Source organism: Chelonia mydas, chromosome 14 (assembly GCF_015237465.2).
Source record: "Chelonia mydas isolate rCheMyd1 chromosome 14, rCheMyd1.pri.v2, whole genome shotgun sequence".
NCBI classification, from domain to species: domain Eukaryota; kingdom Metazoa; phylum Chordata; order Testudines; family Cheloniidae; genus Chelonia; species Chelonia mydas.
Window position 1 is genome coordinate 10,427,854 of NC_051254.2, and position 11,651 is coordinate 10,439,504.

General features: G+C 44.8%; 1 long non-coding RNA gene across 1 annotated transcript in view; it reads right to left on the reverse strand.

The window, feature by feature from the left end:
* The window catches only part of LOC122462938, a 92,830-nt gene extending 83,944 nt beyond the window's left edge, over window positions 1-8,886 (reverse strand). The window contains exon 1 of the long non-coding RNA XR_006285835.1: window positions 8,817-8,886. This is a non-coding gene — a long non-coding RNA (uncharacterized LOC122462938). The remainder of the gene's footprint in view (window positions 1-8,816) is intronic.
* Window positions 8,887-11,651: the final 2,765 nt, after the last annotated feature.

An 11,651-nucleotide genomic window follows, 5' to 3' on the forward strand; every position in this document is an offset into this window, starting at 1 on the left:
GTTTGTCGAACTACATTCATTATTTTGGCAAGTCTATTGATTCCCTGGGGGGGTGGGATGGGGAAGAATTCATAAAAGGAGCTACAGATGCACAAATACCTTGCAAACAAAATCAAGTGAAGGAAACTGATCAGCTTCCTTTTTTTTTCTGTCCTAAGTTGATAATATTGTAATGCAAAGGCTATTGCTGCGTTTTACTGGGTGGAATTACAACTTTTCAGCTGGATCTAGGGTGTTTCATAGGCACTATATTGCTAAGAATTAATGGAGAATCCCCTTTAGCTCAGCTCTTATGGGGTGGGGTTTTGGAGTGAGAGGATATAAATTTTGTCTCCATTGCCACTGTGAAATTCTTATGCAATCTTTGTGTACAGCACAGGTGCAGTCAGCAGTTACTTTTATAAAATGCCTATCCTTCCGGAGAGTCCCAAAGTCCTTTACAAACGGAGACTCCAATCTTGCATCAGGGTTTGCTAGCATGAACCCTCTCATATGCGTGGAGTCCCACTGAAGCCAAGGCCTTACAATGCCATACACAGTACCTAGGAATCATTTCCACCCACTACAATATTGCAGCTGCCTCTGGGGCAAAGAGCAGCAGAGCACTGCACTGGAACACTACGCTATAGTTTAGACGGGAAGTGTAAAATACTGTCTCTATTTGAAACTGGAGAAGAAGTTTGGAATATTGCTAAGCCCCTTTGTGCTAACTCTTCTGGGGGAAAAAATGAGATCTTTAACAAACCAGACAGGGTCCAGACTCTATTTTACATCTTAGCCAAGACAATTCACTTAGTGACCTAGACCATTTAAAATGAAAATTGAATTTTTATGAGTGATTCCACAGCTTTTTGCATTGCTGTCCTTATCAAGGCACTAGTCATTACCATTCTTAACAAAGTAATATGCTTTATATTGCTATAAATGTTTCACACTAATAGAGCAAAGTTTCCCCCAAATAAATAAAGCGAGTTCTAAGAGAAGCTGCGTTCAGACAATCACATAGACAAAAACCTGCGGGAATAGGTCACCCTGGGAAGTTGTGGTACTTCTGGGTTTCACTCCCATAGCTCTTCTTGGCACAGATAGATGACTGAACAACAAGTAAATAACTTTCACAGTCCACAGGTATCCTAGTCTTCTCAGATTTCATGCTTGCATTCTCTGGCTGCTTCTGAACCAAACACCTTGGCTGGAATTTACAATGCAAATAATTCCATTTATCCACAGCTACCTCTAATCTTTATAAGAAGTTGGTTTCTGGAAATTTGCTGCTATCTCAGTCCAAAATGTGCAATACCTGCATCCGCAGGCTCGCCAGCATTAGGCAGCCTCCATGCGTGAAAATGGGAAGGCATCCAATTAAGCTTAAAAAGAGGCGGGCTAGACCCTGCACTGGTGTAAAGTGGTGTGGCTTCACTGAAGCCAATGGAGCGATGCTGCTTTACGCTAGCTGAGGATGTGCTTAGACCAAGACTGGGACTTTTGGGTGCACACCATAACACAAACAGATAATAATTCTATTTTAAAACTTAATTGGAACCCCTGAGATCTCTGCATCCATGCCAGATTTAAGGGAACGGACGATGAATCCACAGTACTTCTAATATTAAATGACAACAAAGCCAGCTATATAAGAGGTGGGGGAACCCTGCTGCTATTTATACCAGAGCCTGACACATTAGCTTCCCTTTGGAGTGACCTGGTTTTTCTAAGCTTGGGAAATGGAGCAAATTTACACTTGGAAGAAGATAGACGGAGACCATCAATGCTCATTTCACTGCCAGGGCTGGACATGAAAAAAAAAACAAAAAACTGTCGGGCATCTCGTCTCTCCTGCCACGTTCTCCTGAAAGCACACATTTACAGAATGGAAAAAGCTGAAAGATGATATACAAGGCCTGATCCAAAGCCCATCAAAATCAACAGAAGGACACCCATTAGCTTCATGGGCATTGGATCAAGTCCATCAGGAATGATCTCAGTCCCATGCCTAACCATCCAAGTAAAGGGGGGAAAAAGGTAGAAATATGGTCCCATTAGATTTTATTGTATTCATCTCGTGAGAACCAAAACCATAACAAATTTGATCCAGACACATTCTTTGCCCTCCTCACTTCTCATTGCTGAGGTAATGTAAAGAGACACATACAAGAATCTCCACAACCACAGAAAGAAGGACTAAACTTGTTTTGAAATACAAGTCACCAGCTCGCAATCTCAATATAGTCTGCTCCATCTATACACAGTAGTCGTAAGTGGTTTCTAGGCCATATGTATTTAGTTTAATCTCTGCTTCACTCAACAAGACCCTGATAAAAATCCACAAAAAGTGAAGCACTCCTCGGCGAGAAGGAGAAACGACAGCTTTTTATGGTTACAGTATGTAGAGATTCCCATTTTTCATGCTGGCACTATTTACATAGGGCCTTATACCGCATGTAGGTCACGATCCAATTTCAGATTTTTATGGCTAAACAATACTCATATTCTGGTCAATTTATTGTAACAGTTGCAATATGATCCTGGTTTGATTCATATAATGCTTTAAAGGAAAAGTTTTCCAGCCTTACTGCAGGGATGGCTCGCTGTTTGGAACTCTTTGGCGTTATGGCATATAGATGAGCTTGAATTGAGGTCTGGCCACTTGCCATGCTAATGTTGGAAGCTCTGAAGAAAGAACTAGGGTGGATTCTACATTTTAGCTTGAAAGTAAAACGAAGTCAAATATTTTAACCACCCTAGGCCTCAAGCTTTTACAATCCCGCTAAACAATCAAGAAATTCTAAGTGATGGTCCCAACCAACTTTGTGAAACTCTGAATCACATAAACCAAAGTTCCATTCTGTGGAGCCCTGAGACTTCTCTATGCCAGCTAGGCTGGCACTAAGGTGTTGCAGGGAAGGTGCCCCAGATTAGATGCTCAAAACACCCTGGAGGAGAGTCATCTCTGAGCTGTCTTTGCTGCAGTCCTGGGCTCATGGTCATTCCAGGGTGAGCTGGGAGTGGAGCAGAAGTTGGGTGTCAGCAAGCCGGGGGCAGGAGGATCCTTGCACTTCAGTTATTCTGTTACTGAAACAGGAGTGCAATTCAGGGCAGCCCACACCAGATGCTGGAGCCACCCTCATAGCTTCTAAATAGTTGATACACAAACGACCTCCTCTCTGTCCCTACATTGGTATGAATCTGATTCAGACTGTGTACCATGCAAAGGTTTTCTCAGGAGACACTCAGCATCTTGAAGGATGGGACCGACTTGAGCAAACTGATGTAAACCTGTGTCCAGTGACTGGTTGTTTAACAGCGACCAGAACTGGAGGGAGATCCCATTTGTACAGCTCACTCGCTGAAAGGGTCTGTTACAAAGCTCAACCTTGCCACCTTGCAGCACAGTGTGACATTGCAGCTGCTCTGCCGCAGCATCCCCACAACCATCTGGAGCCTACTCCAGCCAAAGATGGGACACTGCAGCAACTTGGTCCTCCAGCTAAGTCCGTCCCCAGCCCAGAATCCAAATCAAAACAAACAAAACACCCCATCTTTGCCTCAATCTTAAACTGGGCCCAGTCCCTCCTTCCCAATGGGTCTGTCTTCTCTCCTCTAATTCAAGTGCTCTTCCACTCACCCTTTGGGCTCAGCAGTCACTCTTCCCAGGCTCTTTTCCATCTCTCCTCTCAGCCCCTCTTGGGGTCTTTTGGCTTGCTCCCTGCTCTTTCTTGAACAGCCACTGCTAGGCCTTCCCACCTGGAGTCTTTCACAGGCCTTTGTCCGCTTTGTGCTCTTCTTGGGATTCTCCTCAGCCTTCTGCTCTCCCCTCCAACTAGCTCTCCTCTGCTGGGCTTCCTTCCCCTTATGTCCCTCAGCCAGCACAGGTGTAGCAGGCAGGGCTCATTGAACAGGGTTGAATGTCCCCAGGCCTCCTGGCCTTAAAAGGGCAGGCCGTTCTGTTACAGTGACACATATTAGTGGCATTAACCTAAAACCAGATGTGGTGAGTCAAAACAATGTGCAAAAGTTGAGCGACACCAATCACGGGTCCATCCATTCTGGATAGTGTTCATGGATCTGCAATATTCTACCAGAGCAAACACAGTCTGAGAAATCCAGGTAGGAATGAAAACCTATAAAGGCACAGTGAAAATTAGATGCAGTCATTATTAAACTTGACTGAAACTGGATTTTGGGTTTACAGGGATTCATGCAAACCTCATTTGGGTATCAGTTTATGGGGTTTCCCTCCACCTGAGTTTCAGATTTACCTGTTCAAACAAGGTGGATGCTCTTGTGGCTAAGGCACTGGACTGGGACTTAGGAGTTATGGGTATAGTTCCCAGCTCTGCTGCAGGCTTTGTAGGCACTTCACTTCATCTCTCTGTGCCTCAATGTCCCAGCTATTTCCTTTCTCAAACTGCTTGACTGTCTTGTCTATTTATACTGTGACCCTCACAGGGCATCACAACCAGGATAGCAAGTAGGACCAGGAGTCAGGTCTAGTGGTCAGAACTGGAGTCACGGGTCTAGGCAAAGGTCAGAACCAGAGTCAGGAATCCAGAGTGGAGTCAAGCCAAGGGTCAAAGCTGAAAAACAGAGCCAGGTCCAAAGGAGGATGCGACAGTGGGGTCTGTTGTCACATCATGCCAGGGACTGCTGAGTTGCACAGACAGCTTCCTGGATCATCATGCTTAAATAGTGCATGTGGACCAATCAATCAGTGGTCACAGGGGATGCCGCCAATCAGGTCTTCCATGGGTGGCACTTCCTGTGATGCTTAGTTTCCCAGGGTTTATAGTGCATTGATCATAGTTCTCCCTTGGCAGTGCAGAAGTTTCAGTAACCTTGAGGCCTGCAGATCTGTGTTCTACTCCTCCCCACCCTTATATAGGGCAGAGATTTTCTTTTACCATATGCGTGCACAGCACCCAGTATATTGTGGCACCTATATGTAATGCAGATAGTTGTAACAAAAAATGAAACAACCCAAACAAACAACTTGGTTTTGGCTCAAAACCATCCAAAGTCTCCATCTTTACCTGGCCTGCAACCACAAAACCGTATTACTTAGGGTATTGGCACCCTACTACTAGCTTAGCTATATACTGTAGTTAAGTCAGCTCAGATTAATCTGAAACTCAGCCCAGATTTGTGAAGCTTGGAAAACCTGGCTCAGCTAGTTTTGCACAGCTCTAATAATGGAGAGTGAGCCAACTAGTTCAAAGCAAATAACCATTGATGGATCCAAGATGTAAAACTTTGAATACCCTAAAATTTGTTGGGTTACCAGATCCATGATTTTGGTTCAGACCCATCCTTGAGCAAAAGTAACAAACAAGAAGAACATTACCCAAGAACACTATAGGGTGTTCATGGGAACACCATTAGATGGACTATGGAGATGTGGCCAACCTTTTGGATGCTTTTTTGAAGCAAATCATTTTGAACTTTGACTTTCATTGATTATAATGTACTGAGCAGAAAAAAAATTACGAAAAAGTAACTACTGGGCATCCTTAGTAGGTACTTCTCTAAAGTAAACACCTCGGATTTCAGAAAAATATATAATATTTTTAATTACTAAACAGTTCCAGCCCACATTAAAGATTAACTGCCAGTAAAACATAATTTTGTTCATTTGTTTTGTTTTTCCTTTCAAAAAGTGCTGGCTTGCTACATAAAGCATATGAAATAAACAAACAAGGCTAGTTTTTATTTGCCTTCCTGTTGCTTGAAAATAGCTTACGAATAGACCATTTTAAAAATTAAAAAGACTATGCAGCTAGACTGACAGTGAAAGTTCAACCCTGTGTCTCTATAAACCCTTGCAAATCAGGTTCTTATGAAGGGATAATGAGCATTTTAACTAAGGCATGCCATCTGATGTTGCTTTCATAAACCTGCCAAATAAATCTGTTAGTCTTTAAGGTGCCACCAGACTCCTTGTTGTTTCTGATGGCTTCTGTATCCTATCAGTTAAATTGTTAATATTAATATCTAATATAGTCTCATTAAGAAGATTTGGAGGAATCTTTTTTGATATGATTGGTATCATACGTATTACCATACTGCCCTCTAGAGTACAGTGACAGCTCATGCATATGGGAGAGATTTACAGGACTCAATCTGCTATCCCTCTTTGCTTACAATGTAATTGCCACCTCAACCCTGTTATACTGCACTGTATCCTTAGCGTTTTACTTAGAAACCACAGAGGATAAAGTGTATAATTGATAGGCGTTCTCATCTGGAAACATGGGGCTGGATTCACCAAGAGAGACCAGGTAGATACCGACCTACTTCATTTTATTGTGAGTAAACCTACGTGTACACTGTCTCACAGTTCAGATTATGGGAGTGTGAATAGCCGTGTGCACCAAAGTGCTACAGGGTAACTCCCCCAGTGTGGATGCTGCGGACATGAACTAAAGATTCCTAGTTCTTGTTAATGTAGTCCTGTTTAAAGAAGATTATATTAATGCAAACGAGGAGTCTTGTGGGGTTCATGCCTGCAACGTCCACATGGGGGCATTACAGCGCAGCTCTTTGGTGAATTTAACAGACCATAATGTCTCAATGTTTCATAAATTATGGGAGCAGGAAAATATACTGCCCCAGCTACAGGATTCTCAGCTTAGTTTTATTCAGTAAAAATACACAGTTAAAGCAAAGCACAGTTTCTGCCTGGATCCTTTAGCTGGCACGCCACATACTGCCTGATTCAGTGATGTAGGTAGGGGGATTCAAGCACTTGTGCCACCGCACATAACTTCAGGTGAAAGCAAATGCTCGTATTTCCATTCACCCTGGCACAAGGATAAAGCTTTGTGTACAGTGTTGCCTTGCGTCCAGCTAACAGGGCAGGCAACACAATGTTGTTTAATGTGTTTGATTTCTATTGCTAGAGGTATGGATTCAAACTTCCTGGAGAAAATGCATTTGGTGGCCATGACCTACTTCGTACTGGAAGCTGGCTGCCAAACTCTGCCCTCAGTAACACCCGTGCAGCGCCCCTGAAGTCTATCATGGTGCCAAGGGTAACGGAGGGAAGAATTTGGCTCTTTATGTACGCCCACATCACCAGGCCAACTGGCAGCATTCACAGGGGAATAATAGGAGTGTTGAGGGCAAGAACTGAGGAGCCTTGGCAGAGCGGTGGGGAGAACTGCACAGTGCCTCCCTACAGTATGTCTGGCCTCATGAAGTCAATGCTATTAGTTTTTCCTAGTTGCTGGAACTTGCCACACGCAAAAAAAGCCTTTCATTGATGAACTCTGCAAGATCTCTCCACTGTTTTGAGCTTGTACAGTCTCCTGGTGCATTGCACATATCTGCACCGGGGGTTTTTCCACATCCAACCTAGATTGTAAGCTTCTTAGGGCAGGGACTGGTTCTTGTATGTTTATGGAACACTGAGTAGACTAGTCCTTACTGCCATCAACAAGCAACAGGTGCCAAGCTTCAGAGCTGCTGTATAAAATACAGACACCAAACTCTTCTCATGTAGCCCAGCGGCTTGCTCTCATTTTGATGCTTTTGTGTTACTCAGTAGAGATTCAGGGCCAGATCTTGATCCCCGTGAAGTGAACGGAAAAGCTCCCATGGGCTTCAGTGGGAGCAGGAGGCAGCCCTCTGCGTACACATCCATACTCGAGTCGCTCCTGCATGACAGCTCAAGGGTTTGGGTCAGTGGTTATAAAAGCAGAAGTATTGGTAGGAAGTCTCCAGTTGCTAGACCTGCTGTAATAAATCCATATGCTGCAGGCAACAGACCGAATCACAATATCAATCACACACCCATAGGGCGTGAGCACAGCCAGGGACGCACTAGCTCCATTAATGCAGTCCTCTACCACAGGAGCTAAAGGAAATCTCCCTTATAGCTTAAGGAGCAGCCGCTGGATTACAAGATCACGTCACTCAGACAACACCATTGCGCTATTCCACCACGGAGGAAAAAAATATCCTCAAGTTGCACTCATGGGCAGGCTCCTTAACTCACCTCTGTGACATGGTCCCAGTTACAGCACTCGAGGAGGGACCCAACAGCAGAAGCAAGTGGGGAATTCTGCCCATGCCAAACTCATATTCACACAGACCGCTACCTCAGGGCCAGACTGCCATAGGCTGGCTCACATTCAGTAACATCATACTGTACAAGCAGTCCCATTGACTTAAGCATCAGGTACTTTTCAACGTGAGCAAAGGTATCGTAATCTGTGCCTTAACTCACAGCGGCCCCTTCTCCTGCCATGCTGAGCAATACTCTAACACTTCCATGCCTGACCTTGAAGGAATGTCAGAGAGGGCTTGTAATGGGGTGCACTCCCCTCTCGCGAGTGTCCCCTGGCCAAGTGTGGGTCCCTACACTTTGTGGTGGGTCTTTGCTGGCTCATCCCTCCAGCCAAGGCACACACAGGCTGTATGTGAAATAAAAACAAAGCAAGCACCTTCCAGGGTACACGTACAACAGAAGCCCCTCTCAGTGCCCTCTGTAATGTCGCTCTCAAGTTGTCTGTGCTCCGGTATAGAGCGATGCCCCAGGGCTCCCTCCCTGGAGGCAGTGTCTTTGCCATCTCAGGGCCTTTCTGGCCACAGCTCTCCAGCTGGCCACTATAGGTCAGTTCCCTTTCTGGGGTAACTCAAAGTCCAGGCCACTTTCCCAGTGGCTGGTAGTGGGGGACCCAGCCCACCCTCTACTCCGGGTCCCAGCCCAAGGACCCTATAGATAGCAGCTATCTGCCATGTCCCTTTAAACAAACTGTGTTGCTCCTACAATTCCCTGGGCCACTTCCCGGTGGTTCCAGCACATTCTTTACCCTTACCTCAGGGCCTTGTCCTGGTGGTGTCCCAGCAGCCAGACCAGAGCACCATCCACTCTCCTCCAGCTCTAGCAAGAAACTAATTTTAGTCTGGTCCTGCAGCTCTTTTTATACTAGCCTGCTGGGCCCCCATTGGCTGCTTCCCACACAGCCACTCTATGCAGGTTGGCGGACCTCTGTACTGCCCTTTTCTGGGGTGGAGTGTGGCAAGGCCACAAGGCCTCCAGCAGGGGGCCTCAAGGCCTAGTCCACCCTGTCACAGGGCTGAGACAATGAGACACTGGATCCGCTTCCATAATTTGTCCTTCACAATGAGAATAGTTTGCAATAATTAAAAGGAACCGGACATACTCAGATCAGTTCCTAAAGCTAGAGATGTTCTGAGAAATATTTGCACTAAGTTTTAAGCTTCCTCAGACTCAGCCTTGGGTTGGCAGTTTGCTATGGCCATGAACCCCGGCACTTGTTTCTGGAAAGGATGGAAGTTCTCTGCACAGCCTGAAAGCTGGTCAACCTCCTTTTCCAGGCCCACCCTCCCTTGCGTCCAGCCCTAGCAGACATCTCATCTCCACCAGTAAGAGCCAGGCTGCCCTTAACAACAACTAGGGTAAGAAATTTTTGCCTGGGAATTGTTTGGGTGGGGCACCAAAGGGTCAGCTCTAGGGGAGTTCCCCTTAGTGGCCTGAATTCGTCAAACATGAACTTCCAAGAGAAAGAACTTGCAGGGTGGGTTTCCTTGTAGACCCTGTGATTAAAACTACACCTCAGGCTGTGATCGAACTCATGCACAGTTCCTGCTGCTCCCAACAGTTACATACACTTGTCTTTACTACCATTGAAACAAAAGCATCCCATAAATGATATCTTCATAGTCTGTGGTCAGGCAAACCAGAGTAAGACCAAGCTGCTTTATCTGCCAGTCAGTCATGCTGTGTTGTCATAGCCACAAAATTAGGAGGCAAAGGTCAGAGCCAAAGGCCACTCGGCTTTGATATTAAGCTTGCAGAATCATTCACTGGGTGAACTGAAGAAAAAAAATGACTGCAGAAGGATTTAGTTTCTAACCCTGTCTATTTGCAAGAGCCATTTGAACAAATATCAAAGCCAGATGGGCAGGTAAACAAATAATTGGGAAATGCATGGAACATGGTGACGTTATTGCAGGCTAGAGCCATGTGAAAGGTCTGGAGAAGAGATCCCCTGTGAGGAAGGGCAAGGCTATTATCCCCATTTTACAGGTGAGGAACTGAGGCTCTGAGACTAAATGACTTGCCCAAGGTCACACAGGAAGTCTGTAGTGGAGCAGGGAATTGAACCCAGGTCTCCCAAGTCCCAGGCTAGTGCCCTAATTGTTGGATAGCTACAGAACATTTTATCTGCATAGTTTTGCACCCTGTTAAACTACATGACAAGTTCCATAATAATAGTTGGTGTTCTAGCTATAGTCCTGGATCACTGAAATTCACCCTGTAGTATTAGGTGCTTCCTGGCTTGTGGGGGTGATATGCATTGAATAACTAAGAGTTCCTTAAAAAGGGGCATGCCTCTGTCTGTGGAACAGGTGGAATTTCAAGCTTCAAGCCTATAGTACTAACAGATACAGCTCACAAAATTTAAGAATCACCAGAAATGAATTAAACTCTCCTATCAGCCATGTCTGTTCAATTTGCCGGACAGAAGAACGAAGAGACGCTAAAGAAAATAAGACAGGGCGAGCAAAGAGCATCCTGCTGCTGTGTGCAGTGGGAACCCCCTGAGTGAGCTGTGAGGAGAGACACAGAGCTCGGACGCATGGTACAAATAATAAAATCACTTTGATGCCGGGAGCCAGTATTATGGGTGATGCATTTGCAGTTATAAAAGCCCTGGCACTCACCTCAGGGGGAGAGGATAAGCTGTAGCTGTAGCTGAAAGAGTCCTGTAATCTATTTCATACACAAAAGTCAGAAAGATAATTTCCATGAGAGGAGGAGAGATGTCACCATGTAAATCCACAGTGAAACCTTGACTGAGGTTAATGAAATCACATATGGTAGAGGAGAAAGGCAGAGAGACATAAAAAACTGATTTCAGAGTAGCAGCCGTGTTAGTCTGTATCCGCAAGAAGAAAAGGAGTACGTGTGGCACCTTAGAGACGAACAAATTTATTTGAGCATAAGCTTTCATGAGCTACAGCATCCGATGAAGTGAGCTGTAGCTCACGAAAGCTTATGCTCAAATAAATTTGTTTGTCTCTAAGATGCCACAAGTCCTCCTTTTATAAAAAACTGAGTTGAATAATGCAACATCTGATTCTACCGCTGTTGATGGTGTTCTAAGAGGAACTGAACAAAAAACAAACCTCCAGTAATGGCTGGAAAAAAGCCAGGAAAAAAAAGGATAGTTTCAATGAGAAGTCACTACACTAAATTGCTCAGTTCTTGTTTGGCCTTTGACACCAGCTCATTTCCATCCGATGAGGATGGAACTTAAATAGAACTTACATAGAAATGGGATGGAGAGGGGGAAGGAGGGGTATATGAAAGGGGATGAGCTTTTCATCTAGGAAAGCTGGGGTTCGGTTTCAAACCCGTTGGAAGCTGGAAGGAGATGGAGTTGCATACACTTCTATTGTTTGAATTCTGAAGTCAAATTCAGACATCTGTTTATAAGTTCTTCAAGATAGGGAATACATCTTCTTGTGTATCCTGGACAATGTTGAACACATTTTCAGCCCCCTAACAAATATACTGATATGTCCACTCCTTGCAGGAGGGATAAAGCAGGTATAAATGATTTATTATGAATGTCTTGTGAGTGAAAAAAACTGGATTTTGTCAAGACATACCTGCCTACCTC